This window comes from Hippoglossus hippoglossus, chromosome 5, assembly GCF_009819705.1.
Source record: "Hippoglossus hippoglossus isolate fHipHip1 chromosome 5, fHipHip1.pri, whole genome shotgun sequence".
In the NCBI taxonomy this organism is placed as follows: Eukaryota; Metazoa; Chordata; class Actinopteri; order Pleuronectiformes; family Pleuronectidae; genus Hippoglossus; species Hippoglossus hippoglossus.
In genome coordinates, this window is record NC_047155.1 from 6,709,185 (window position 1) to 6,735,336 (window position 26,152).

At 43.1% G+C, this 26,152-nt stretch overlaps 1 protein-coding gene across 1 annotated transcript in view; it reads left to right on the forward strand.

Annotated features, from left to right (window-relative positions):
* The first annotated feature begins 4,514 nt into the window (after positions 1 to 4,514).
* LOC117761660 (metabotropic glutamate receptor 4-like) overlaps positions 4,515 to 26,152 on the forward strand; it is a 157,363-nt gene continuing 135,725 nt past the window's right edge. The window contains exon 1 of the mRNA XM_034585752.1: positions 4,515 to 5,211. The gene's annotated coding sequence lies outside the window, so the exon portion shown is untranslated. The remainder of the gene's footprint in view (positions 5,212 to 26,152) is intronic.

A 26,152-nucleotide genomic window follows, 5' to 3' on the forward strand; every position in this document is an offset into this window, starting at 1 on the left:
ACGAGAAGCAATTTACTCTGTTGTGATTTTCTGGGTTTAAAGTGACTTTGGCCTCTCTCTGTATGGTGCCTTCTGCTAAAAGGCTTAATCTCAAATCATTAGTTTCAGACATAATGCTCAATAAGAATATATTGGATGTTTTTGGAAAAGAAAGGATTTAAAGACTGAACAAGCATATCAACCATTCTCCATTCAGAAAATCTACTTTAAATCAAACACACATCGCTCTTATTGTACTTTAACTCATCATATCATTATTTTATAAATAAATGTGTCACTCACCACTTTTATCTGCTAGATATTTGTTAATTAGCTTTGATTATAGCAAATTTGCCTTAAAAAAAACGATTACAGTTTTTAGTTTCAGTTTCAGTTTTCACGACAGAATAATAAATAAATAAATGTCAAAACCTAACCACCAGGGGCTGCTCTCATGCCAGTTACAACTTGTCCAAACTCATTTCTAATGGCGTTTAACTAAAATAACCCAGAAACTATGTGCACAGAATGTTTATAGATTATGAAATCAGTGAAATATCCCAACTAAATATGTCATAATTATAGAAGTAGGGTGATAAAGACGTTACAAGCTTGAGAAGACCTTAAGTCTCGTGCTCCTTGGGTGAAGCTTACATCAGGCTCATAAATGCACATGTGTAAAGTAAATAACTGCACCTTGGAAAGTAATACATTTTTCTGCATTTATTTCAGGTTAATTTCAAACTATTATGGCAGATACATGCTCCAGAAATGAGCAGAAACTCAAAAGGCTCAGAGGTTTCAGTGGGGAAAAGTGCAATGAGTCTGCTTCCACTCTACACACCCACAGAAAAATTATATTTTTAGATCAGAGCTACATGAAACATCTACATACTGTACATCATGGTTCATTTTTGTAATTGTTGGCATCGGAGTGGAAACATACATCTGACTGCCAGCTGCAATATAACACTATCATCTGTACACAGTTATTTACAAAGACTTGTGGGGGTGATATCTGCCATAAATAATTTCAGCAGCACATTTAATTCCTATGCTTGAGTAAAGCAGCAAAATATGCATACTGCTATATCCTGAACTGCAAATTGACTTCAGTAATGTCCTACTTTGTCTGACCAGCGCTCAAAAAACAAAAAATAGTTGTTACTATCATTTAAGATCAAGACAAGTAGCAAATTTCAACATTGGAGAAGTGAAAATATCAGATTTTTAGAATTTGTTTTCATAGTAAAGAGTTAAACAAGCAGTAATTGTCCATCAAAAATAGTTAGAGCTGAACTTTCCTTAGGAATATTTGCAGGGAGATGCCTAGGAACTAGATGTATTGCTTATACATCTAGGTTATTTATCTGTTTGTGTTTTGTAAAAACTAAAAATGTCCTGAATAAAATGTCAGTGTGTTGGATAAAAACAATGAACAAGCAACCATTTTCACACGAGGAAGGGAATAACATCAGAAAACCTCTGTAAGCAGTTCATCATGGATTTTATGAATGATTTGTATATTAATACATTACTACCCTACTGATCCTGCAGTAGTGGTGACTGATATAATTTAGATTTAAAACATTTAGGTATTCTTCAGATGAATTATAACTGACTGTTTTTCCTTGTGCACACTCTGCACCATAGACAGAATTTACACAGCCTCTTTATATAAAAAAAAGGCTTCAAGGGTTCAAAAGTTAAACGTAACAACTGTCAGCCAATCACAGTTAAATATTTATCACTCACACATATGGCCGATCTCTCTGCCCTGGCCGGCCTCTTTCATCTCTGTAGAATATAGCTTCAAACAGACGACTTGTCTTCCAACTCGTGAGTGTGTTAGAGAGTCCGAAACTCAATTTGATATAATCAAATGTCAACAGATACAGTCTGCGTGTGCGCAGAGTTCAATTTTAGATGTCACAGATGTTGATGAAAAAAGATGCAAGACACAAACATCATATTAGATTGTTATTTATGTGATGCAGAGGAACTTCCACTCCTCCTCCTCCTCCTCCTCTTTCTTCTTTTCATCAACGTCGTTATTCTTTATGGGAAAACTTTTACAGCAGCTCCTCTTTCGGCAGATTAATTCAACGTTTAGTGAAGCAGCTTTGAATTCTCTTCAAAGTCTTGGATAAAGAGGCAAAAACAATCCTCATAATAACCGAGAAGGTAAAACAGAAACCAGTTGTCGTGAGCAGAGGTCATTCTAAACTAAGTAGTTTGAAAAGATTATCCCGTCACTAAACAGAAAATCTCCTAACCTCGGAATTTACATGTCGAGTAATTCCTATAATGTATCCATGAAATGAGAGACGTCTGGGGGCAGGTGATTATGCCTCAGTGGTTCTTCTTCCTCACTGGGATTTTCACAAGTGACTGGAATTAACATGGCTTAAATTCTCTCCGGCTCATGGCTAATTGAAACAAGTAATCTCCAGAGTTTGCCTTGCACAGTGGGCCCGGGGAGGACTCGGCAGCGTCCTGTGTTATCCTTCCAGCAGACTCAAGGCCGCGTACTGGTGCACTGCATCTGAAAGCAGAGCAGGAATGGGTCTCCTGGTGGAAATAACTTTTGTTTCCCATCCTCCACAACTAAATAATTTACTTATTATGCCAACTACGCTAAACAGAAATAGAGCGACGGTTTGAGGAGCTGACAGATGGAGCACTGATGCTATGTGGGGTAATAAAAAAGTTGTAAAACACTGTTCAATAATGTGCGCAAGTTAGCACTGTGATTTTTTTTTTTCTTCCTTGAGTTATATGGTCCCCTGGCAGCTCACAGGGCCGTCACTCAGTGGAGTCATTTAGCTGGAATTTGCTCCAGCAGAGGTTAGGGATGGAAATTCAGGGGCTCAGCTGCTTCGGGGGCCCCACAGAGATCTGACACACTCCCCTCAAAGGACCCTCCCAACCCCTTCCTCTCCGCACACCTCTCTTGATGTGGTGGAGCCCGTCCAACACTCCACAGGTGTGACCCACTCAGACCCGTAAAGGCCTCCTCAACCCCGAGATCAAGGAGGCAGAAAGAGCAGCTGCGCCGACAGGGAAGCAAAAGGAAGAATTATCACCATGAGGCTTCCATTGGACATCATGGAAAATGAATCGCCACCTTCTGCAGGTTGCACTTAAAATGACATATGAGGAAGTTCTTTGTGTTCCTGCGACACACTTTCCAGACTTCTGAAAGTTAATGGCCGAAATAAGCCTCCATCGTTCACATTGAGGTCTCAAATAATAACATTCCATGCTTGGTTTAAAACTAATTTCTCGCTTTTTTGCTGGATAATGTTGGACACACATAGAAATGCCCTTGGACACGATACTCTGCCGCAGAATGTGGTGGCTGTCAGTCAGAGTGGAAACACACACACAGAGATTTGTGCAGCTATCTTTATTAGGACTTAAAATTAAACGATTTGCGTTAAGTGTAAAAAGATTTAGGTCTTGACAACATGAGTAATACCTGGACCACACACACACACACACACACACACACACACACACACACACACACACACACACACACACACACACACACACACACACACACACACACTCCATGACTTCAGAGAACATTTTATTGACTTAAATTGATATTCTGGAGACTTAGCCTAACCTGAACCTTTAAACATGCATTTAAAAAATGTAATGATTAACATTATGGGATCTAGCTTTTTGTCCCCATAAGGAAGATAAGTCCCCATAATAGGACTGATAAACTAGGATCTAGGTCCCAACAACATGAGTAATACCTGGACCACACACACACGCACAGTTGCCTCCATGACTTCACAGGACATTGCATTGGCTTTCATTGATTTCCTGGAGACCCTAACCATAGTCACTGAACTTAAATCTTAACCTAGCCATAGCATTTTTACACCTTAAAAATGAACGATTTGCATTTTTGCTTTTTGTCCCCATAAGGCAGACAAGTCCCCATAATGTGATTGGGGGTAGGTCCCCACAACACCAGTGATACCACACACACACACACACACACACACCCGAGCATCTAGATTGAGTTTTCGCACTCATGTGATTGGACTTGATATATTCGTCACGGTCCACGCGCAGAGACTCAACACACTGCAGCACCTGTAACGTGCGCGTCCACCCAGAAGCATCACATTTGAAATAATGACACCGGGACCCTCCTGTCGTCGTCACCGTGGAAATTGAAGCGATTGCCTGCCGTGCCGTCACACTGCAGATAATTTAATAGTCACAGAATATCATCACATTAAGACATCGCCGTTTTAAACATCGGGGCTAAAAGAGAAAATTGCTGCGTGTGTAAACGATGTGGAATAGATCAAATGTGAGTCTGTTAACTTCCATAAGTGTTGATGGCGCTGGAGTTTATTAAGAGTTGAATGTGTGTGATTGACTGAAGACTTTCACAAATGCAAAAGAGGCTGCGTGTGTGTGTGTGTGTGTGTGTGTGTGTGTGTGTGTGTGTGTGTGTGTGTGTGTGTGTGTGTGTGTGTGTGTGTGTGTGTGTGTGTGCAGCCACTGCCGTAGAGCTGCTGGTATTACATGCTGTAATCTGGCATTCACTCCCCCCTTCCACACACACACACACACACACACCCATTGATGGTGCATTCTCTCCCTGATAAAGGCGGTGTGCTGCGATGCATTCAACATCAATCACTTCCAGCGCGCGTACCCTCTCCAGTCCATCAGCCGGGGGAAGTGCTCTCGCCTCGGGTGCGGGATACGCGTCTCTCCGCTTCATTATCCCGTAAGAATCCGATCCTCTCCGCGGCGGGGCGGTATCGTATGAGTGGCTCTGTGCTCTGGAACCTGGACGTGCCATTTATTTATTCTCTCCCCATTCACACACTAAAGAAGTTGGGGGGTGGGTGGGAGGGAGGGTGGGGGGGGACTTGAGACTTTCAGCACCACTTTCTCCGTGGACAGCGCTCGCAATGGTTCCGGCGCATCGACGCAGCCTCGGAATTGCGCGTGGATTCCCTCTGGATTTACTACTGAGAAACATTGTTCACATGTTGATCTGAGGAGAGAGGAGAAAGAACAAACCCACCAGCTTTCTTATTATTTCTTTTTCCCCCTCAATTGCCGAGGAAATCCCCCCCTCAGCCCGAGCGAAGCAGCCGACAAGATACGATTTTTTCCTTTTGGATATGGGTCACTTCTTATAATGCAAAAAAAGGGATTCCTCGTTTCGTGCACGGGCAGGATGAAGGGGTAAGTGCAGCCACCCAACCTGCCAAAAAATGGGTCATCTACCGCGATCAAGTGTTTCGAATAGAAAACGTCGTGACATCAATTTACTTCATCCTCAAGACGGAGTAGTGTCAACAAGGAAACGATGCGAATCTAAAAGGACGGTGCATGCAAAAAAAACAACTGTTTCAATGCCTGAAAATGATGATTGATTCGTGGCAGCTTTTGAAAAGTAGATGCGTGTGTATGTGCGTTGCCTATCAGGAGTGCAACGCCCAGAACTGTGCATGCATTGATTGTTTTTACGCGTTGTCCGTGGAGCTTCTTGGACGTTGCTGCGCCGCACACACACGTCTCAAGTCGCAGAAAATAAGATTACCCCCCCAAAAAAAGCATGAGTCAATATCCCAACTGCTGCAGCTTCAAGGTTTTAGATGCAATTGTGGTTGCATCTCTAAAAGCACATATTGGATAGAATTGGGGAGGGGGGGATCGGGGGGGATCGAGGGGGGATCGAGGGGGGATCTGTGCATCAATACCAGCCAGTTTGTGCAACAACGGGATGCAAACAGTCGCAGCTCCCCCACATTCATCTCATCCCCACCTCCCTTCTTCTCTCCGTGTCCCCCCCCCACCCCCACCCTCAGCCCTGGAACAAGTTGAGTCACGTACAGGGGGGGGGGCTGGCTCCCTGGCTGGGTGGTGCTTTGTGAGTGTCTGTCGCTGGTTGGTATTTGGGGGGGGGGGGGGGGGGGTAAACGTTGTGAGAACTATCGATTGTCAGTCACTGTGCTGTGCAGATGTGCACCCTCCTGGCACTGGAGGCGTGATTTGGAGACGGCGTATGGAAGTGCTGATGTGAGGCTGCTGCTAAGCCCCCCCCCCCCAGAGCAAACTTTAATAGGTTACTTAAGCATGCACGGCTGTTACTCCAAGGCCATTCCTTTAGTTGACAGGGATGTACATTGGGCTTTAACTTGCATGTACGCAGTTTGTCTGTTGGCATACAAAGCGATGCTGGAGATGCTCGTCAAGATTCCTATAAGACAAAACAACTACACCTGACTCGTAAAGACTATAATTATTAATATCGCTTCCATTTCAGGCTACTCTCCCTCAGGCCTTTTTTGTGGGACCAGAGATTAGCTTTGTGCTATCTTGCTCTCATAGCTTCAATTCAAAGTGTGGAGGGGGTGCTCTGTGTGATTACAGCCAAATATGCCATTGTCTGCATTCCCTCTGAACTTACAGCCAAGAGGGGAAATGTTCCTCATATCAGTGGGTAATTATCTAAAGAGTCTGACTCAGCAGAAGGGAGGTTTTTTAATTCAGTTTCACCAGCCTCCGAGCTCTCATGGGATACATTTTATGTCTTACGTCGGGTTATTCTTGTTGGCATGTTCCTCACAACTGCAGTGACTGATAGCCTTACCTGGATCTAGCTACAAAGCGCGCTTAAGAAATCTCCCCCAGAGAGAGATTGGGAGGAATACTCCATATGTGTAGATTGTAGCTGGGCGAGAGGTGCAGGGCTTATTCAGAAAGCCTTAGATTTACTTTCCCGAGCTTTGCCTGGCTTATCTTGTCCTGCAAGTTAGTTTAGCAAGTGCAGACTCAGCGTTAGACCCCGGGTTCGCCCGCTGCTAAGTTCTCATATGTCATGGGCCAGAGTGTATAATCAGCTATGAGGAGATACTGTAGCACTGCTTCATTCTCTTGCTTAATAATACAGGAGGACACGGCAGAATGTTGTAGCTTGGCCAGAGGATACAAACGCTTCTTTACGTTTCAGGCTGTTGGCAACGGGGTCATTTAATGAACACATCACATTCACTTGATGGATGATCAAAGCGATTGAAATCATTTCAGGGTGGGGGGGCTTGATCCTGTTCTCCACTCTGCAGAGAGACTCCCCCCACACCATCTTTTACTGTAGCTGCCGCATGGATCCAAGAACAAGACTGCAAGAAACACACGTGTTGTGCTCTGCTTCCCAGAACAGACCCGTGGTTAAATTCCCGACAGACCTCCGTTGTTCCCCTTTTACAAAGCCTCGTGCTGGTGTACAGAGCCCAGGTTTCAGCCACATTCTCCTCCTGGCAGACGCCATCTGCTCACTGGGGAGGTTTTCCAAACAATTCCATATTAAAGGCAGCGGACGTGAGAAACATGGCAACACTACAAACACAGCATCCTCAGGTTTTTTCCTTCAGTATAAAATAAAAAACAGGTCACTTAATTTGGGAAAAGAAGGGAAAATACCAAAGTAAACACATGGCTAAATAAATTGTTGTGTTTATGTATTTAAGTATTGGAAGGTTTATGTGTGTGTATATATATATATATGTATTCACACACAGAAACCAATCAGCACCTATCTGGTTTTAATGAGTCTTTTATTTCAAAATTTGACGCTCAGATTTTGTAATGCATTCACTCAAAACCCTGCACTAACACTCAAACAGCCCCTGCTTGTGCTTCGATTTGCTCTGCTTGTTTTCAAACTGTGCGCTTGCACTCTGATATTTTAGTTGCTTGCACTCCGATGTTCTGCGATCCAGCTTCAGCTCGTCTCCTTGCTTTCAGACCACCTATGTGCATTTTGGGATTTCTCCTCTGCTTTTGAATATATATTTTCTTCTGCTCTTGGATTTTTTGTTGAAGTTTGTCAAAATTTCTCAACCAACCTAGTTCGAGTGTCGTGTCTCTAAATTAACTTGTTGTGGTTACTTGCGCTGTTGGTGCTATTCCCATAAAATACAGTATGAGCAAAAACAAACAGGGTTGCGTCTATCTTTTTTTATAGTTACTAGCTCGAGGAAATCTGCCCAAGCAACAAAATATCTGAGTGCAAGTGTACAGTTTGATCGATATTTAAGCACAAGCTAGGGCTATTTGAATGACAGAATCTGAACATGAAATCAATAATTCCTGGTCTCAAACTGAAAGACCACATTCTTGAATAAAGATAGAAAAAAAATCCATACATTGACAAATTGTCCCTTTCAGAAACAGTAATTACTCTCTTACATTAATAATCTGAGGTTTTCTGGAAAACATCCCATAATTAGGAGCCTGCTACTCTTATTATGGTGAGCGTTTAAGTCTTATAATGGTTTTTCAATCGACGATATTTAAGCTAATGGACACGTGTTGGGTAACTTGCATCATAAGGAGTTTCATAAATATTTCATAATATTCCGAATCAGTCTGTAATAGACCATCAACGCTCACAGAGATTTTCCATTATAGATGGAAATTAAATGTTTGTCCTTGTACCAGGATATTGCATTAAAACAGATGGTGCGGTGCTCTGAGGTTATACTATTCAAATTTTGCACATTAGCTTGTAAATTTATAACTGTGAAGTAATGTGGAAAAACAACAGGATTTCAAATTATTAACAATGGAGAAAAACAACAGAAAGATCCAGAAGAGGGATGCTGTGCATTTCCTGACTCATCATACACACAGATTCTTCCTGGGGCAGCGTTGTGTGAAATGGAGTGTGAAATGAGTGCACTTAACATCCCTGCAGTAGATTATACACATTATCTTACGCCAGGGTTTGAGAGCATCTTGCCTCTCGCCTGCGAATCTGTCATCAAGTTACATTCACCTTTACTCCAGTCCATTTAATGTTCCCCACAGGCCCCAAGACCATCTCTTCAAACAGTCCCGCGCTTGTTGTTCCAGACCTGCATGAAACAATATCATCACGTAACTCGGAAGGTTCACCTCGACTGACTTGGAGCGCCACACGGAGTTTGCGTCATTAGTGCTTCATGCTCTGCATTTTGCCCTTTATTACAAACTGTGCTCATTCACCTCTGCCCATGAGGTGAAGTTTTCATCTGCATTTGTTTGTAAATTAGCAGGATTAGGCAAAATCTATACACAACCAATTTCCATGAAATTTTGTGACGGGTTGGGGCATGACCCAAGGAGGTGGGATTTACATTTTTAAGTGGATCCAGATCAGGGGGCAGGTTCAGTGTATATTTTTTTCACCTTTTAATTGATTTCTCAGTTGGAAAAAATGCAATTTGTGCAATTTGGTGCGGATCCAAATAAAATACAGATCCTGGGAATTTAAAAGTGGTTTCATAAAGTGACTGTTGAGCCTTGGTGGAGGTTAATTGTAATAAATAGTATGTTGGTCATATTGAAAGAAGAGAAACATACTTTGATATACATATCACACGTGAAAGCACTAATGAAAGAAGCTGTTGCCAATGTTATGTTTCATTTTTTGTCTGTGTTGTGTATTTTTCTAATTAATTTGTGTAACTGATCAGGAGACATGTTGACAATCACAAATTTTGCAGCACAATTAACGCCTTTGTTTTCATTACTTGGTTGTTTAATCATCATCTTACTGCAACAAAACATTTAACTGTACAACAGGGACCAGTGATTAGCCTCAGCCATGGGCCAGTTTTTTTTCAGCCTTATTCAGAGGTGGGGCAGCTTCTATAGAAGAAAATAAAAAAATCTTTTAATTAACTGATTTATAAACATGTCTCCGGATTTTATTTATATTGGCAAAAGTCATAATTTCCATGATTTTGTACTAACTGAGCTCCAGCAGTCATGGTGATACTCTTATCTGCGGCCTGCTTCAGTTATGATTGAATGCCAGTATTGATGTTGACACAAATTGTTCTGTGCCAATTTGACCCAGGAGTCACTTCTACACAACAATATAATCACTGAATTATTTACATATACGTTATTCTACATATATTATTTTGCTGGTTTGTTGTATTGTTGTGTTGCGTAGATTGTGTATGTGAGCAGCTTCAGTCTCTGTCATGAGACTCCACCCTAATCATGTGACCTTGTCCACACTCATCATGTGATCACTTGAAAACATCTGGAAGAAAGAGCCCAAAGGCAACCATCTTAAATTACCCTGAACAAGGCTTCAAGTTATAGGCATTTTTTACTATTGAAAGTATACTATATATATATATAGTATTATTTACATCATTTGAATGTGACCTAACCTCCCTGAGTGCCTCAAATTTCCCGAACCTTCTGCACAATGTACTTATACTTGATGATGACATTTTTTGTGAGAGGGAAAATCAATTATACGTGTATTTATTTAAAATAGGTAAATATATCATATAACAATATAAATGTAACTAGTTAAAGGAAGAAAATACATTTTATATAGTTGTGTATAGAAAAATCCCTTGTTTCTGTATCTCGTTTCGATATATAAGTGATGAGCAGTTCTTAGTGTAACACTGTTCAACAACTGTCCAGGGAGCGCTGGGCCTACATCATAGAACAAAAGATGTATCACTCCTTCCCGTTCACTTTGACTGTCTTCACCATAAGTGGCCTCAACAGACCAAGATGCAGTGGGAGGAAAAATACTGCACTCTGAGTGAAAAGGGACGTGTACGAGTATTTGGTTTTGCGAGATGTATTCAAGCGCCCGCAGCTCCGTAATTGCTGGAAATGACTGTAACAGACACACTTCCTCTTGTCAAAAAGGCATTCTGGGAAACCACAACTCCAAACAAACATTAGCTGCAGTGGAGGTGAAGGAGGCAGGTGGACAGAGAGTGTGTGCGCGCGTGCTCTAAAGTAAATAGCACCCGTTGTTAATGAAATCGATCCTTAAAGATTCTGTAAACATTTTCTCAGTCAGCTTCCAACAATGAGATGTAACAGTTACAGTTGTCTAAGATAAGAGGTTTTCTGTATTTTACATACTAAGCATCAATAGCATTGATTTGGAGCCATGTTTCCGCCCACCTGGCGAACACAAGTTCATTATTCATGCTCTTGTAGCTCTGTTTTTGGTCTCTACCACCTCCTGAGGGACCTTTTTTAGCGCCTCTATTAATCAACTCATTACCTATTATGTCCGCCTGCTGTTTGTTCCTGTGCAAGAGATTGAGTTAAGAGTTAATTAGAGAACAAATGTCAGGAGTGTGCTCGTCAGTGTACGACAAACAAGGTGAAATCACTGTTTCTTTCCTATGTCCCATAGTCCTCAGCTTCCTTCAAGCTCCCTCAACGCCGACCTCCCAACCACCACCTCTCCCTGAGTCAAATTTAACAGCGCAGCGATGCTCCTGCCTGGATGTGCTTTCCACCTCTGAATGTGGGCGTAGCTGGACAGAGGCAAGAGTCTGCTGTGATCTCGCTGCATTGCTCTCTGTATATTCAATTTGTGCGCAATTCGCCTGGAACAGCTCTGCTCAGCTGACAATATGCAAACAACGTGAAAGGGGTCGTTCATCGTTATGAACCACACAGAGAATTATCCTGTGTCTGCAGCTTTACCTGATGAGACGTGTTCAGCACCAAACAGCAGACGGACTCATAGTGAAGCATTCAGCAGCTGAAGGACCTGATATTTCTATTAGTTAGAAGAGATCATAGAATGTGTATAAAGATGGACGACATGACTGCTCCCAAAAGTGAGGCCAAAGTGTCTTGATCAAGATGTAAATCCTGCCTCCTCCATGTTAGTGGATGGGAGATGGATTAGTCATTTAGTTATACTCATAACAATGATGTATGTCCAATTGATTGATTGACACCTGATTGGTCGAGCATGTGTATCGACAGGAGTTCACTACCGTGGCTCCACCCCCTGATCGCTTCTGAGCAGACTCTGGCTCCAAATGCCCAAGATGGCCGTGTTTGTATCCGGGATAGTATAGCTTGATTTCTGGATAGTGGGAGGAAGGGGAGACACATCCTCCGTCTTTATATACAGTGAGACACCCCACTTCTAAATCACAACAGCAGGGGGAGAAGTTAAATAATGTGAGGTCTACAAAAAAGTGATGTTCTGCTGCACATCATAGCAATCAGCCCCTTTTCTCTGTAGTTGCTAAATACTCGTTGTGTGCCTGATTTTTGTCGCAGGGCTGAAAGACGCCAAAACGCACTGTGCAGAGGTGGATGCTAATTCTCCGTGGTTCTGTCACTCTGAGCGACCCATTTCAGGTTTCAGAAACTTTGATCCATTGTCAACAGGAAAATACTGAACGCTGCAGTTTGAAGGACAAATCAAAGAAAAAAACCTGAATAAGAGCGAGGAGGAATATATAAAAGGCTTAAGAAATGCAGAAGGCCTCAACTCTGACGATGCGACTAAGGACTCAAGACCTTGTTACACGAAGCACAACACGTACAATGGTGAGATCAAGGATAACCTCAGCAGATGGCAATCACGTGGACTATAGACTCAAATCCTGGTCTCCTTTGTATATGAAGTGAAGGCTCTTATGCATTCACCTAAAAATTGGCCGGGAATCAAGGCTTCACCCGCGATCTGCGACACACTAAAGTGAAAACTGCAAATGAGTTGTTCTCCTGTCGAGATCAGTCAGCGCAGCCTATAAAGGGAACGCATGGCTCCTACTTACTGGAATATGGCTGATGCAGTCAGGACAAGCAAGGCAAGCAGTACTTAACCAATTTAAGCTAAAAATAGCGATATATGTCCTTATATCTCACAACAGCATTTTCTCTCCCACAAGGGTCTGCAATGGACTTTTTGCATCTATGTTACAATTTACTGCCCTCTGGTGGTGGTAGCAGACCATTGTGTTGAGAAGTGGAGAGAGCAGCATTTCGTTTTTGACGTTGTCTCTTGCACATTGCGGATAATCGTCAGATATTTGATGGATGACTAGCAAGGACTGTATAAGATGGACGATTTCATAGTTTGTTAAAAGTGAAGCCAAAATATCCTCATTGCCCCCTGGTGGCTGGCTGTAGTATAGGCCATAAATACTGCCTGTCGGGCAGTTGTCGGGATGCGTCATCCTTCTTTGTAGATTGACTCACTAGGTTTCAATGCGCTAGTTATTATATCACACACATTGTCATACACATGCAGAGGTGTGTGTGGAAACTGCATTTTTGCATTCAAACATTACAAACAGTTTTTCTTCGTAAGCACTAAAATGTACTAAACAAATTACACTGTGATCTTCTCTGGGCACGAATCTGCAGAAAGTTTGAGAAGTAGTTTGAGACTTCATATTGTTACACAAGAAGTGCAGCCTCTTTTCAGGGATAGTTCAGTCGGTGTGGGCTGTGTTCGCAGCAAGTGGGAGAACGAGAGAGCAGGTGTGTGAGGCTGGAGCGCAGAGAGAGAAGTTTGCAGTTGAGCTGGGAACACAGTGAATGTGCAGTTTAGGCTGTTTGTCAGTAAACAACTCCTCGAGGCCCAGGCCAAGTTCCTGCTCCTTGACGCCATCGGCCTCGGAGCACATCACAAATCTGCCCTGTGCTTTGATTGATGATGAGCCAGGAAACACAGGGAAATACGGGATCCTTCATTGGCACTGGAGTTTGTAATTGTTAGTTAACGGTAAATATTTTGAGGATTAAGATAAGAGTGATTTATGGATATTTTCTGCTAATTCAAATGAATAATCCTAATGGGCAACTTCTCCAGTTTCTTATCACCCCAGTCAGTAGTTAAACCTGCCTTAGTCACCAGATCTTGTGTATATATATATATGTGTGTGTGTGTGTGTGTGCCTACCTGTATATCTGCCGGTGTGTGTGTGTGTGTGTGTGTGTGTGTGTGTGTGTGTGTGTACCTGTGTGTGTACCTGCCTCCCTGCCTGTCATCCCATCTGCCTGTGAGCCTGTTCCTCACCGTTCACTTCATCAGTCGCTCTTTTAAGTCGTGCGTGTGGCTGCTCGCTGTCTGTGCTGTTACCAGCCACCACGACAGTTTAATGCTCTGCTCGCTGATACAGTTGAGAAAACAAAATGAATTATGTTTTGCTGTAAAGTTCAGTATGAACCTTTTGTAATTTGGCAGATCTGTTAATCATCAACGCTCCCTTGTTATGTTGACAGAACACTATCTGTCTCTCTCTAAACATATGTGCAAATTACAGTTGTGAACAGAAACGTACGTTCCGACCACACGGGGATGTGAGAGATTTCAGAGGTGAGGCGCTGTTTTCATAATTGAAACATCATGTGTGAATAGTCATCGTGTGGACTTTCAGACTCAATTCTTTTTCCATTAATAAATCAAACTAGGCTTGCAGATTAGCTTTTTTTTGGACAATTCCATATGGTTTGGATTCTTCTTTTTACTCTAACATTCTTCATTAGTTCTAGTTATTACAGTTATGGGCACAATAGGATCCATTCTAGTGAGAATAACTCCCCAAAGGTTTGTGGCAAAGGGCTCCAGTGCACTCACAGATGTCAGGATGCCATAAAACATTGTATACCCCTAAATGTTTTCCTGCATAATGGGCCAAGTCTGAATTATACATTCCACTGTCTGAACTCGGCTCGATCCTGTCCATAAACACCCTTAATGTGACAGGTTTGTTGAGTGGAGTTCAGGTGAGGTGCTTACAGGAAAGAAGAAGCTCTGCAGATGCACTTCAGCTGCTCGCTCCCGACTGGGCCAGCGAGAGGATAAATGCAAAAAAGATGCAGATTTGATGGGAGTAGATGCTGATTTCACCTCACATGTAGATGAAAGTTCTCCTAAAACACGAGCCCAGACTTCAGAGTTGCCGGGGCTTCATCTGGGGACTGCTCCGGTTCTGCAGTCACACTCCGCCGGCTGGCACGAAGGTGTTTGATCCCCCCCCAAAAATGGCTTTGCTCAGAAATAGATCGCTGTGCTTAGTGTGATGAGATCAGCGTGGTGCAGGTTCTGGAGAATCGACAGAACATGAAGAGAGCGCTGTGGCTGCTACACGGCCGACGTGCCCCAGAATTAGCATGAGCGGGCACCGAGGTGAAGTCAGAATCCTCTCATGTCCTGCGGTGATTCATTATCAGCCACAACAGCGATGCCCGTATTGTCCTCACCTTGTGAGTTTATGTGCGTGCGTGTCACACGTGCGTGGCAGAGTGTGGTCGTGGAGACACCGACGGTTTCAGGGAACTTCACAGAGGTGGGTTTGATTACGTTTGGCAGGTGTTTGTGTGTCTGTGAACACATTTTGTCACCTTGACAGCGTCACGACCGTGCGAGACGCGGTAATGAAACTTTAGTGTGTAGCCGAGATCGAAATGAAGGTCGAGTTTGGAAGAAGGGCGTGTTCCTACCCACGACTTCTGAGTACTCATGCAATCATGTAGTAATGACTCTTCAGTACTTGTAGGTCTGGACGTCAAAAACCTCTGTTGTCTTTTTAAGAAAGCGAAAGAGTTTGACAGTGAAACCTGGTTCATTTTTAATCAGTTGTGCATCATTTACTGCTACTAGTGGCGTTGACTTATTAAAAATGTAATACAAATTTGCAATCACTGGTGTAGATGCACATGAGGGCGTTAACTCAATTTATTTCATATACCGTCTTAATTGCAGCTCCAACACGGTTTCAAATTGTAGCTACAAATAAATATATGTATGTGTGTTTGTGTGTGTGTGTTTGCACAAACATTATTTTTAATTTATTGAAGACACAACCTAGGAAGGAAGGAAGGAAGGTGGGGAAGGTGGAGGAACAAGCAGAGAGGGATTTGTGCTAAATTGAGGTGTGTGAGTTATTCCTGTTGTATTTTTCACATGACAGCAAATAAGAAAGTAGCTTGCGTCGACTTATCAGCATTCACACATGTGAATATTTATTGAATCCCCGTGCTATTGATTTAATCCCCTACATGTGGGCATCATTAACAGGGGCTTTACCAAAATAAAATCAAAACCTATATCTCCTCTGACCAAATGCTGCACATGCACACATGAGAGGCAGAAAATGAAATAAGTTGTGCGGATATCTGCCTCAACCACATCCGCCCACACTTTGCTCTGCACGGAGCACAAAAGCATACGTGCACGGTGTTGAAAGCCACTGACACAAACACGGAAAAAAACTATACATGCTCAGGGACATAGACACGTAGGACAGCACGCTACACACACATGACGTATGACAGGCAAACATGCGAATCACAAAAAGCCTGCACGGCTAAGGGGGCGGCTGCAGCGGGAGTGAGTCCACGAGCTGGATGAGAGCTCTCCTGAGATCCCTGGAGCCCATCGTGGGTGTTTAGTCTTTCCCGCGGGGGACGCTCGTTGCTTCTGCGGAGGCAGGTTCAGCTCGAGGATTAATGAAAAGCTCCATCTTAGTCATGAAAAGAGCATTTTCACAATCTATTTAACATCATGCATACCAAAGGCTCACATTAGGCACCGTTGACTTATGCTCGCCTACAGCAGTGTTTCCTGATGCATTCATTGCCACTGCTGTGATCTTCCGTGGGTAGGCTGCCCCCCCTCCAGCAGTGCCCATTGAGTCTCTTGCATTTCTCATGTTCGCTGTCATAAAAACTCATTCTTCAGCGCCGAGATGAAAAATGGCGCGCGACAGGAAGTCTGAGGGATTTATTGAAGAAATTAGAGTAATAAAGCTTCCCGTGACTTTAGTGTTCTTTTGGGGTAATGTCTGTTTTTCTCTCTTCTGTGCGGTGATGGATGACTGTCCCACAGAAACAGGAATGAGCGGCACAGAACATGATATCAGACAATTCAGTCGAACATTCACAGGTGAAACTAACTCCCTGTGAGCGGGGCTGTGAGTGGGACCAGGTCACATGATTGTAATGCAGGATGTTACTACCTCAGCAGCCGGGCTGACCCGACAGAGGCTAGAGTGGTGTAATAGGCTCCAGTGGAAAAGCTCAGAGAGGAGCATTCCATGAGTGCTGGATGTTATTTCAGCGGTTGCCTCTGGTGAATTATTTAGTGCAAAGGGTTGTAATTACACAGCAACTACACAAGGCGATTAGGTTGTGGCATGTCCGGATCTTCCCCGGAATCACAGGGCTACGTGACGAACCCAAAAGGCATTCCAGGAAACTGCTCCGTGCACCCGCCCGCCTCTTGCACCTTTCAGCTCTGTCAGCGATTTCTCTCCTGCGTGGCAGTGGCTGGCGTCAGGGCCGGCCCTCTCAGAGCTTTTAAAAGGTTGTTAAAGGTCCTCGCGTATCCCCACCCACACCACTCCAGCCAGCCCGCCCACAAAGCCCTCCAAGCAATCACAGCTTCTCAGGATGTCAGCGAGCATTATGGTAACCCCCCGCCCCCCCCGCGAATGCCTGTGATCAGGGCTCAGCCATGCAGGGAAACTGGGGGGGGGGGGACGAAGCCACTCGCTCGTAGCAGCCATGGAAACGACCGGTCATCTCTGCCACACTGACCTTTCAGGGCCGTCTGAGGACTGTGATGTGACGGCGTGGGCGATGGCTGATGGCTGATGGGGAAATTAATGCCTTGATTCATCTGTTGGTGTAAACACAGGATGACAGGCACAGTACAACAAGATGCAGCTATAAGACTCAAATAAGACACAAATGTCACCCAATGTACTTTTATAAGGGGAAGACAACTGGAGGGCCCATTACATGGCTGCGCTCTCTTGTCCTGTCCAGGTTGGTTCGTCTGTCATGGTGAATTGGCAGCGCTGCAAATTCTGCCTGACAGCGGAAGCTCCCCTTAGGGAGACTAAGTGGCATCAACCTGTCATAGTCGCACACTGTTGCTGACAAGGTGATGACGAACACCTTTCATTAAAAGGCAGAAGCCGGGTTGTTCCTCTGAGGAAGCATGCTCCGGTCTTAATGTCAAAGGGAATGGACTGGGGCTGGAACAGGATTTTATATGTCACCATGATGCACTCTCAAACATTCATAGGACCCACAATCAGGGGCAGTGGGAGGTGAACTCCTGCCTGGATCGGACCTCTCGTGGAAACTGTTTGAGTCCTGTCACAAGCTGCCAACATCGCCGATGCTGCAGTAAAGCAATGTGGATTCATATTGCTCATATCCACCAGCGGTGACGGCTCCAAATGGCAGTGACAGGTGAGTATTTTGACAATTTAAAAATTCAGCACCTGAGAAAACCCGGTTCGAGAAGTCATTAAACTGCACACGGCAATACTGGCCAGTGTGTGACTGCTTTAAAGAGACAGCAGAGGCTGAAAGCTCATAGCTGGCAAAAGAAACATTGCTGAGTTTGGTTTTCTATAGTGGGAGCGCTCACTTGCTGCTGACTAGGAGGCCTTTTCACCAGCTGTGACAGTGTGGGACGGTTGTTGTTTTCACCTCGTGTTTGTGCGTAATCATGAACAGAATGTAGTACTGCAGCGGGAACGACCGCAGAGGCCATTTTGACGACTCTGGCAGGTGTCTGTCTGACAGATGCTGTCGACGCTTTAGCATCGCCACCATGTGAGATACGGTCATGCAGCAGGTGGGTAGTTGAGTGACGGCCAATTGGAAGCCGAGTAGCGATGTGTTGGAATGTCAACATGTTGACGGGGGTTGCAGCTGGTGCTCTCTAGTTTATTGCAAAGTTTGATTTGTCACTTCTGAGGGAAAGCAACAGCATATTTAAATTGGGTTAAGTTGCATTTACCAAAGCCTGAAGGTGTTTTTATATCATCTTTTTTACGTTATAGCTTCTAAATGTAATATAGAGCCTCCATTTGATTTTGTTTCTGATATACTGTCTGTTGTTGCCGTCACACGGTCACACATGTGCTTGTTTTGACAGATGTTCAGTACCTGTTAGTGACTGAGGGAGTCAAACTGTCAGCCTGTGTTGCATAACACAGTTTTGCACAATGGCTCATCACAGGCAAGAAGAGAGGAGTCACCTGCTGTAAAGAGTCCGAAAAACATACAAAACAAACAGTAATAATGACGCTAATAATAATACTGTAATTCATACGGCGAGTGAATCCATCATAAACACATTTACAGTTTCCGTAGGATCAGAAAAGATTGAAACCTACATTTCCATTGATTATTCAGCTGAGCAGAAAGGGAAAATGCGGAGCACTGGATCCATTAGGGTCCACTAGCAGAATGTAAATTATCACATTAGGAGCAATAAAATAGCTGGAATCTCTCGGCAAACACAAGTGTCTGAAGTGCTGCTGGCGCACGGCTTCAAATGAGACACAGCTCCCACACCTACAATCCATCCACAAATCATTACCGGCCAACTGAGTGACATCAAACCCCTGACATTACGACAAGTTACTACAATCTCCATGACAACTGTGATTGCAGGAGAGAATGGCGATCTGTCACCGGCACTTCCTTTTGTCTTCGCTTTCGTTCGCCGGAGCTCTGTATCATCGGATTCTCTCCAGACTTTGAGATCTGTTCAGTTTCAGCTGCAGCAGCATCTCTGAGCGAGGTGATGAGTGAAGAGTTAGAGGACTGCACCTCCGCTCTCTATCGCTCTGACCACACTGTTTGATTGTATTGATTTTTCTTTTTCTTATTTCTCTGTTGTCCTGCTGGGTATTTGGAAGATACACTGTGTAAAAGAAAACAACCTGGGATGTTTTTTAATATCATTTCAGAATGTAATGAAACACAATGGAACAAATTTTGAACGACTACATTGGCAAAACAGTGTTGTACAGTGACAACCTTGAAATTCAATGTTTCTTTATGCATAAAATAACATATCTAGGAAAAAGGAGTGACAAACACATATTTACAACATATAAAAATGTATATATGAAACCTTGACATGTAAAAAGTCCCAAAAAAAAGGCTTTATACATTTTATGGGTGATGTCGTCTTATCGTCGTTATTTTCACTCAATGTATTCTTGAAATCCCGAATGTTAATGTTACAACCTAAGTGGACAGATTTCTTCTATTTTCCTGAGTTTAAACAGACCAAAAAAAGGTAAAAATTCAGGAGAGATGTTTTGTAAGGTTTTCATGTGCGTGTGACTACATTTATTATCGGCTGCACAGTTTTTTCCATTTGGCTGTTATGATGGCACAGCAGTTCCACGGCCATAGATCACGTTTCCATGCATACGGAAAGTGCAGTCTATAATGTGATGTAGACAGTAATGTGAGTGAGGTGTGATGAGACTCTAACAGCTGTGAAGAAAGCCTCGTTGATATACTGTATATATACAGAGTATACACGTAGAATCAAAATGATGAACAGCTGGATTCACTTGTTTTACTGAAGAAGTAAGATTTGTTGTTATTCCCTCTTCCAAGGATTTTTGTTTCCCTCCTGTTCACTGGCTTGATTTTTAGGTGGATGGTTTGTTTACTTGTTTGTTTGTCAGGTGGATGATGCAAAAATCACTGAACAGAATTATTCAACATTTGGTGGAAGGATGTGACACCACTAAAGAAAGAACCTGTCACATTTTGGGGCAGATTTGAACAAAAGGGGCAGTTCCAGGAATATTTATCACTTTCTTTATTTCCACCTGAATCCAAGGGAAGGATCTTGATGAAAAAAGAAATCAGCCATATTGACCAAACTATTCCCATCAGTCTTTATGTTTAGTGCACGTTAGCAGATGTACTAAAATACTCAACAACACATGGTGCTACCGGTTAAACATCAGCACCTCAGCACGGCCTTTATAAGCATGTGTCATACTGTAGTGTAGCATCACTTTGCATAAGTACAACCTCACAGAGCCATGAAGCCTGGCTGCAGACTCTTAGTGCTTTTTGATTTACGTTGCATCGCATAAGATAAATTATGCCACATATTACACATCATTCTACAGCATGCATCAGCTGCACAGTCATTAAGTGAGCTGTGGCTCTAGGGAAGCAGAACTTCCTATTATGATGCTATAATGATCTATAACCAATGATCTATAACCAGAGAGCTGTAGCGTTTGTGCTGGTTTGGCTGATAATAATGCACATTATATATCCATCCAGTATCTATACTGTTTATCCTGTAAGGGTCATGTGGGGGTGGGGGGCTGGAGTCAAACCCAGCTGGGTGCACCCTGGACTGGTCGCCAGTGTATCACAGGGCCAAGATATAGAGACTATTCACATTCAGATTCATTGTCAATTTAGAGTCTCCCACACATAGAGCTGAATTGTTTTGGCCCAGATTTGGCTGATATCCCACATCCGGCTCACATACTGCATGGTATGATGGCGCTTGGGTGATCCTCTCCTGTTTGCCACATCTGGGCCATAATCACCATTTATCACATGGACCACTTCAGGTCCACATCTGGATACCACCTTGTAGAGCACCATATGTTTGCCACAGAAGGCCCACGCTTGTTTATGGATATTTGGGCCACATTTGCTATTTTACAAGTGGGCCACTTTAGACTCACATTCATTTTGTCCGTGGCCACAAAAAGACCAGAAGTGCTGCATTATTGCCTGAAGTGTCCCACATGCTTATGCTATCTGTGAAATACCCTAACCCCGATCTTCATGTCTCTGGACTGTAAGTGGAAGCTGGAGAAAGCCCACGCAGACACGGGGGGGGGACATGCCAACTCCACACAGATCGACCCCGGCCAAGCTGTGAGTCGTCAGTGCAAATCCACTGCACCGTCCTCATTAGGAATTATATTACACATAATGTTATCTACAGGTGTTACTCTGAGGGACACAGGGTTTGCACGTATTTAAAAATTCACTTCAATAATTTGCACTCACTGTTATTTTGTGGCCGAAAGGTCATTTCAGGTATTTGTGGAAGCTGTTCCACCTGTTCATGAATTTATGCATATCTCATATCTCGGCCACACCTTGTTGCATGAGGAACATCTTTAACATTCGCAGTATTAGTTGTGTTGCCACGTAGCTGCTTGTGGACGTGAGGTCGGAGTTGTTGTGCTCGCAGGTAAACGCTCACACTCATCACAGCAGATTGGACGGCACTTTAATAAGAGGTGCGGACTTTTAAAAATTAAATTGATTTCTGGACGCAGTCTCTTTTAGTCGGCACCTAGCGACAGAGCAGCGCTATCTTCCAAATGGATTTTCTGAAATATCTTTGTTAGACAGACATAATGGGTTATGACTGTGGACAGAAAAGTAATCACGAATTAGTTTCCAAGGTTGTGTCAGTTAATTAGTACCTGATTAAGCGGTCAGCGGAGATGTCTGCGCGCTGCTGTGTGTGTGTGTGTGTGTGTGTGTGTGTGTGTGTGTGGGGGGGGGGGGGGGGGGGGGGGGGGGGGGGGGGGGCGGGCGAGCTGTCTCCATCAACCAGAAGTGAAGTGAAAAAGAGAAATTATTAGAAATGTTTCACGCAGGCAGTGCAAAGGCTGCACAATGTAAAACAAAACAATGTCGCCGAATGAGCCAAGTTTTTACAATAATGTGGCAAACAAAAATATATAAATCACTGAGGAGAGAATTAACCGTCCATTTAGTCGTGCACAATAAGAGCACAAGGAAAGTCTTAATCAGAAACATTGTTTGGCTTTTTTAGTTTTTTACACAGGAAATGACTTATTACTTTTGCTGCTGCGGCGAGAAAAAGAAAATCTCATCAGCATTCAAGGTTTGCTCTCTATAAACTTGTCGATGACATCCTCTCCTCTCGCCCCTGAAGACTTGCCACTGTGTTCAGGGCGACTTGTGAAGGCATGGCTCTGTAAACTGATGTTTGAAGTGAAGCATGAATGCAGACTGAGAGGCAGCTTTATTTTTCCGGAGGAGACGTCTCTCTCCTCCAACAATGTCCCTTTTCTTTTTCATTGGCGCACTCTCGTTTTGACACCGCATAGTCCTGCTGTCTTCAAAAGTGTCATATGGCAATTACGCAGCGGTTAAGATCTCGGAGTTAGGAGAGGCCCTGGAGTTAAGACGTGTGAATTATTCTCACTCATATGCTGATGTGTTATACTTGTGTGTCGGGATAATCTCCATCTGCAGTCACGACAGTTTTACTCCGTCTGAATCTATAACTGCAGATTTCAATAGGGCTGAGCTCGAACAACCATAGACTCTAAAAGAATATGCACGACGCGTCTCCACTTCCTCCTGCTGTAGGAAAAAATGAAGCCAAAACATCCCATATACGGGGGCCACCATCTTGTTCTTTTGAAATCATTTGAGGTCAGAGTCTGCAAAGTAGTGATTGTGGAGCCGTTGTGACAAATACACGCACTTTATCAATCGTGAACAAACATCAGTGTGATAACAACGACCTAAAATGACAGAAATGATCTTATTTAATATGTACTTTTACTTTTTAGATTGGTCCATGTCCAGTCTGCTAACATGGAGGAGGTGGGGTTTATGACCTATGCTGCAGCCCACCACCAGGGGGCAATAAAGAAGATTTTCAGACAACTGTTAAAACTGGGTGTTAAAGCCGAAAAGTGCCAAAAACATAGATTTAAACCAATCACGTCTTGTTGTGTCGAGACATAGAGATAGCTTAGTGTAACCGGTCCTTCCCTTGATGGGGTTGCACTCACTTTCCTGACCACAGCGAAAAGATGCAAAGCAACAGAACAGTAAATATTAACCCTCTTATCCAGTCACCTGTCCCTATAGAGCCCTTCATGTCATAGTCTGACATCAGTTGTCTCCACTAAACATCTTCAACCCCTACTTCGTCTCCATCTTTACTTGTGTTGAATGAAACTCAGATCCTGGTGAGTTCCCATCACATTTTTCCAGATTATTTCATGGGTCCTCACTAACAAACCCTGTTAAAGATTCCCATCGCTGTTCCCCTGTAACCAAGACACAACGAGTGGCTGTTGCCATTTGGCTGCATGTGTGGATAAATAAATGTGGTGAACAGAAGGACATGCAGCCGACACACACTGACCATGCCTAACATGATGTGTGTCCATGCCCACCTCCAGCTTGGGGAAAGAAATGTCCCCTTTGCTGCCAACATCTGCTGCTACAGATCAACAGCTTGGATATAGAAGTGTTTGCCTTTGGTCCACATGGGTGTTTGACGGATAATAACAAATAAGCTATTTAAATACACAAAAATGAAATCAATACATATATTATCAATGGAAAGGTGTTTTTTGCCGCAGCGAGGATTCACCCTGAACATGTCTGAAGCGTAATTCATGGAACAGGTGTTCACACTCCTGAGCTGGCAGCGTAATTGAATCAATTATGCATAAATAGGATTCTCCACGTGCATGATAAAATGAAGATTCTCTGTCGAACAAACTATAGATCCAGCACCTGGTGTTGCAAGAAAACACTCCTGTTAATAGAAATTAGAGCGAAGCAGAAGAACAAGGCATTGGTCAATAGATGGTCTGACACAGATGAGGCTGCTGCTTTGCATGAATATAATTGTAATGATAAATTCTAATCTGAACGTGTAATAATAAACACAAGCGTCCTCATTTCCTTTTTGTCCTGGTTAGAAAACTATTTACTTATATCATGAAACTATTATTCTATCTATGTATTATTCTATAGAGTCAAGTGTTTTCTAAATTAGTTGATAAATTCTTTGGTCAAAATATCACATTAAAGTTTCTCAGAGGCCAAGTTGACACGTTCAAACTGCTGTTGTCTCATGTCATGGACAATATCATCAGATGTTTACATTCTAATAATAACATAATAAAAGAAAATAATGACACAAATTTCGTGTAAGTAAATCTAAATTTAAATTAAATGTCATCCTGAGTTGAAATAGAAATTAAATGTTATTTTTTGTGTGTTGGTCCAGGGTTAAGTTATACTACAGACGAGTAATATTCACAGTTTTAAGAGAAAAGGGAGGATTTGTACCCGTCTCTTGATGTACTGGACCGCTGTGGGATATACACAGCAGGTGACTGTATTAAAATTAATGGCCTGAAGCTTTGGAAGTTGGAATAAAGCAGGATTTTTACATATTTTAGTTTTCTTTTATCTTTTCCCAACATACCACTTTTTTGCTGTTGCACAGAAAGAAGTTAGTTGAGTGAACGTCTGATGTCTCGTCGTCTCGGCTTTTTCCTTTATTTCCTTTTGTTCAAGGAGAAGAGTGCGGGAACATGGAGGAGCTGTTGTCTCCTGTTGTCTCACAAACTTTTAGGTGCAGACACTTGAGTTTTCACCTAATCAGGCCATTCTGCATCTTCCCAGAAACACGAGAATATAAACGTTCCTCGTCTGGATGAAGAGAGGTGTTCTGGGGCTGGGTTTCCTCCCCCGAGTTTGCAGCTCCTCCCGTGTTTTTGTTTACCAGCAGTTGAAGGTGATGTCTCTAATCTTAGATGAATTTTCTCTTTCCCCTGCAATTTATATACAATGTTTTTGATAAGAGCGCTGATGGGATTCAATAAGCAGATCTGAGGCCAGATTGAGACTCTCGCTCAGACGCTTGATGCTCGTGCGACTGTACATTGTGTCGTTCCCTTTTATCTGGGAGAAATCAACCAAACACAGACTACACCTCCAAACCACTTGTTCTTGCTGATATGCCCCAGTTTCCCATATGTTGCGGCTTCAAGTGCTTCTTTTGGAAGCGGTTGTCTCAGGAGCGCAGGTTTGATGAGACATAAATTCCTTAATCCTGACAGGCAGGCGGGTCGAGCTCAACAGATACAGTAAATCAATCAATCCGTCTGAGGAGAAGCAGCCTTCGGTATCGACTGTGACCTCCTTCTTTACACACTTTCTAGGACGAGCTGAGCAGAGGAGGCTTGTGTCGTCTTCTCTCTTCATGCTACAGCTCTCTAACATGGGGGTTTGTGTAATTGCTCATGCGTGAGGGGAAATGATGATGCGTTGTTATCCTACTTTGTGGTTGTAGTCTGTCATACGGGTACAAATAATGTCCCCGTCTGCGTCAGGACTGTACATGAAACACTAAATCCCACAATTCCTACCAAACTGTCCCTATTTATTCTTAGTGAGCGTTGAGCGGCAACACAATTTCTCTCTCTCTCTCTCTCTCTCTCTCTCTCACACTTTCCTAAACCAACATAAATATATATATTGTGACCAAAATTATCATGATTATAGGTATTATCGCTGTATTGTTAAACATCCCCCTCCCAAAATAAAATTAATTAATCAATCAATGCATTACTAATTACTCTCTACCTGTCTGTGGTGTGTGTGTGTGTGTGTGTGTGTGTGTGTGTGTGTGTGTGTCTGCCTGTCTCTGCCACAAACTGACGATCACGTGTCTTTAGTTATTGATCGAAGGTGTCGGATAATGAATCCTGATTGTTCCAGTCACTTT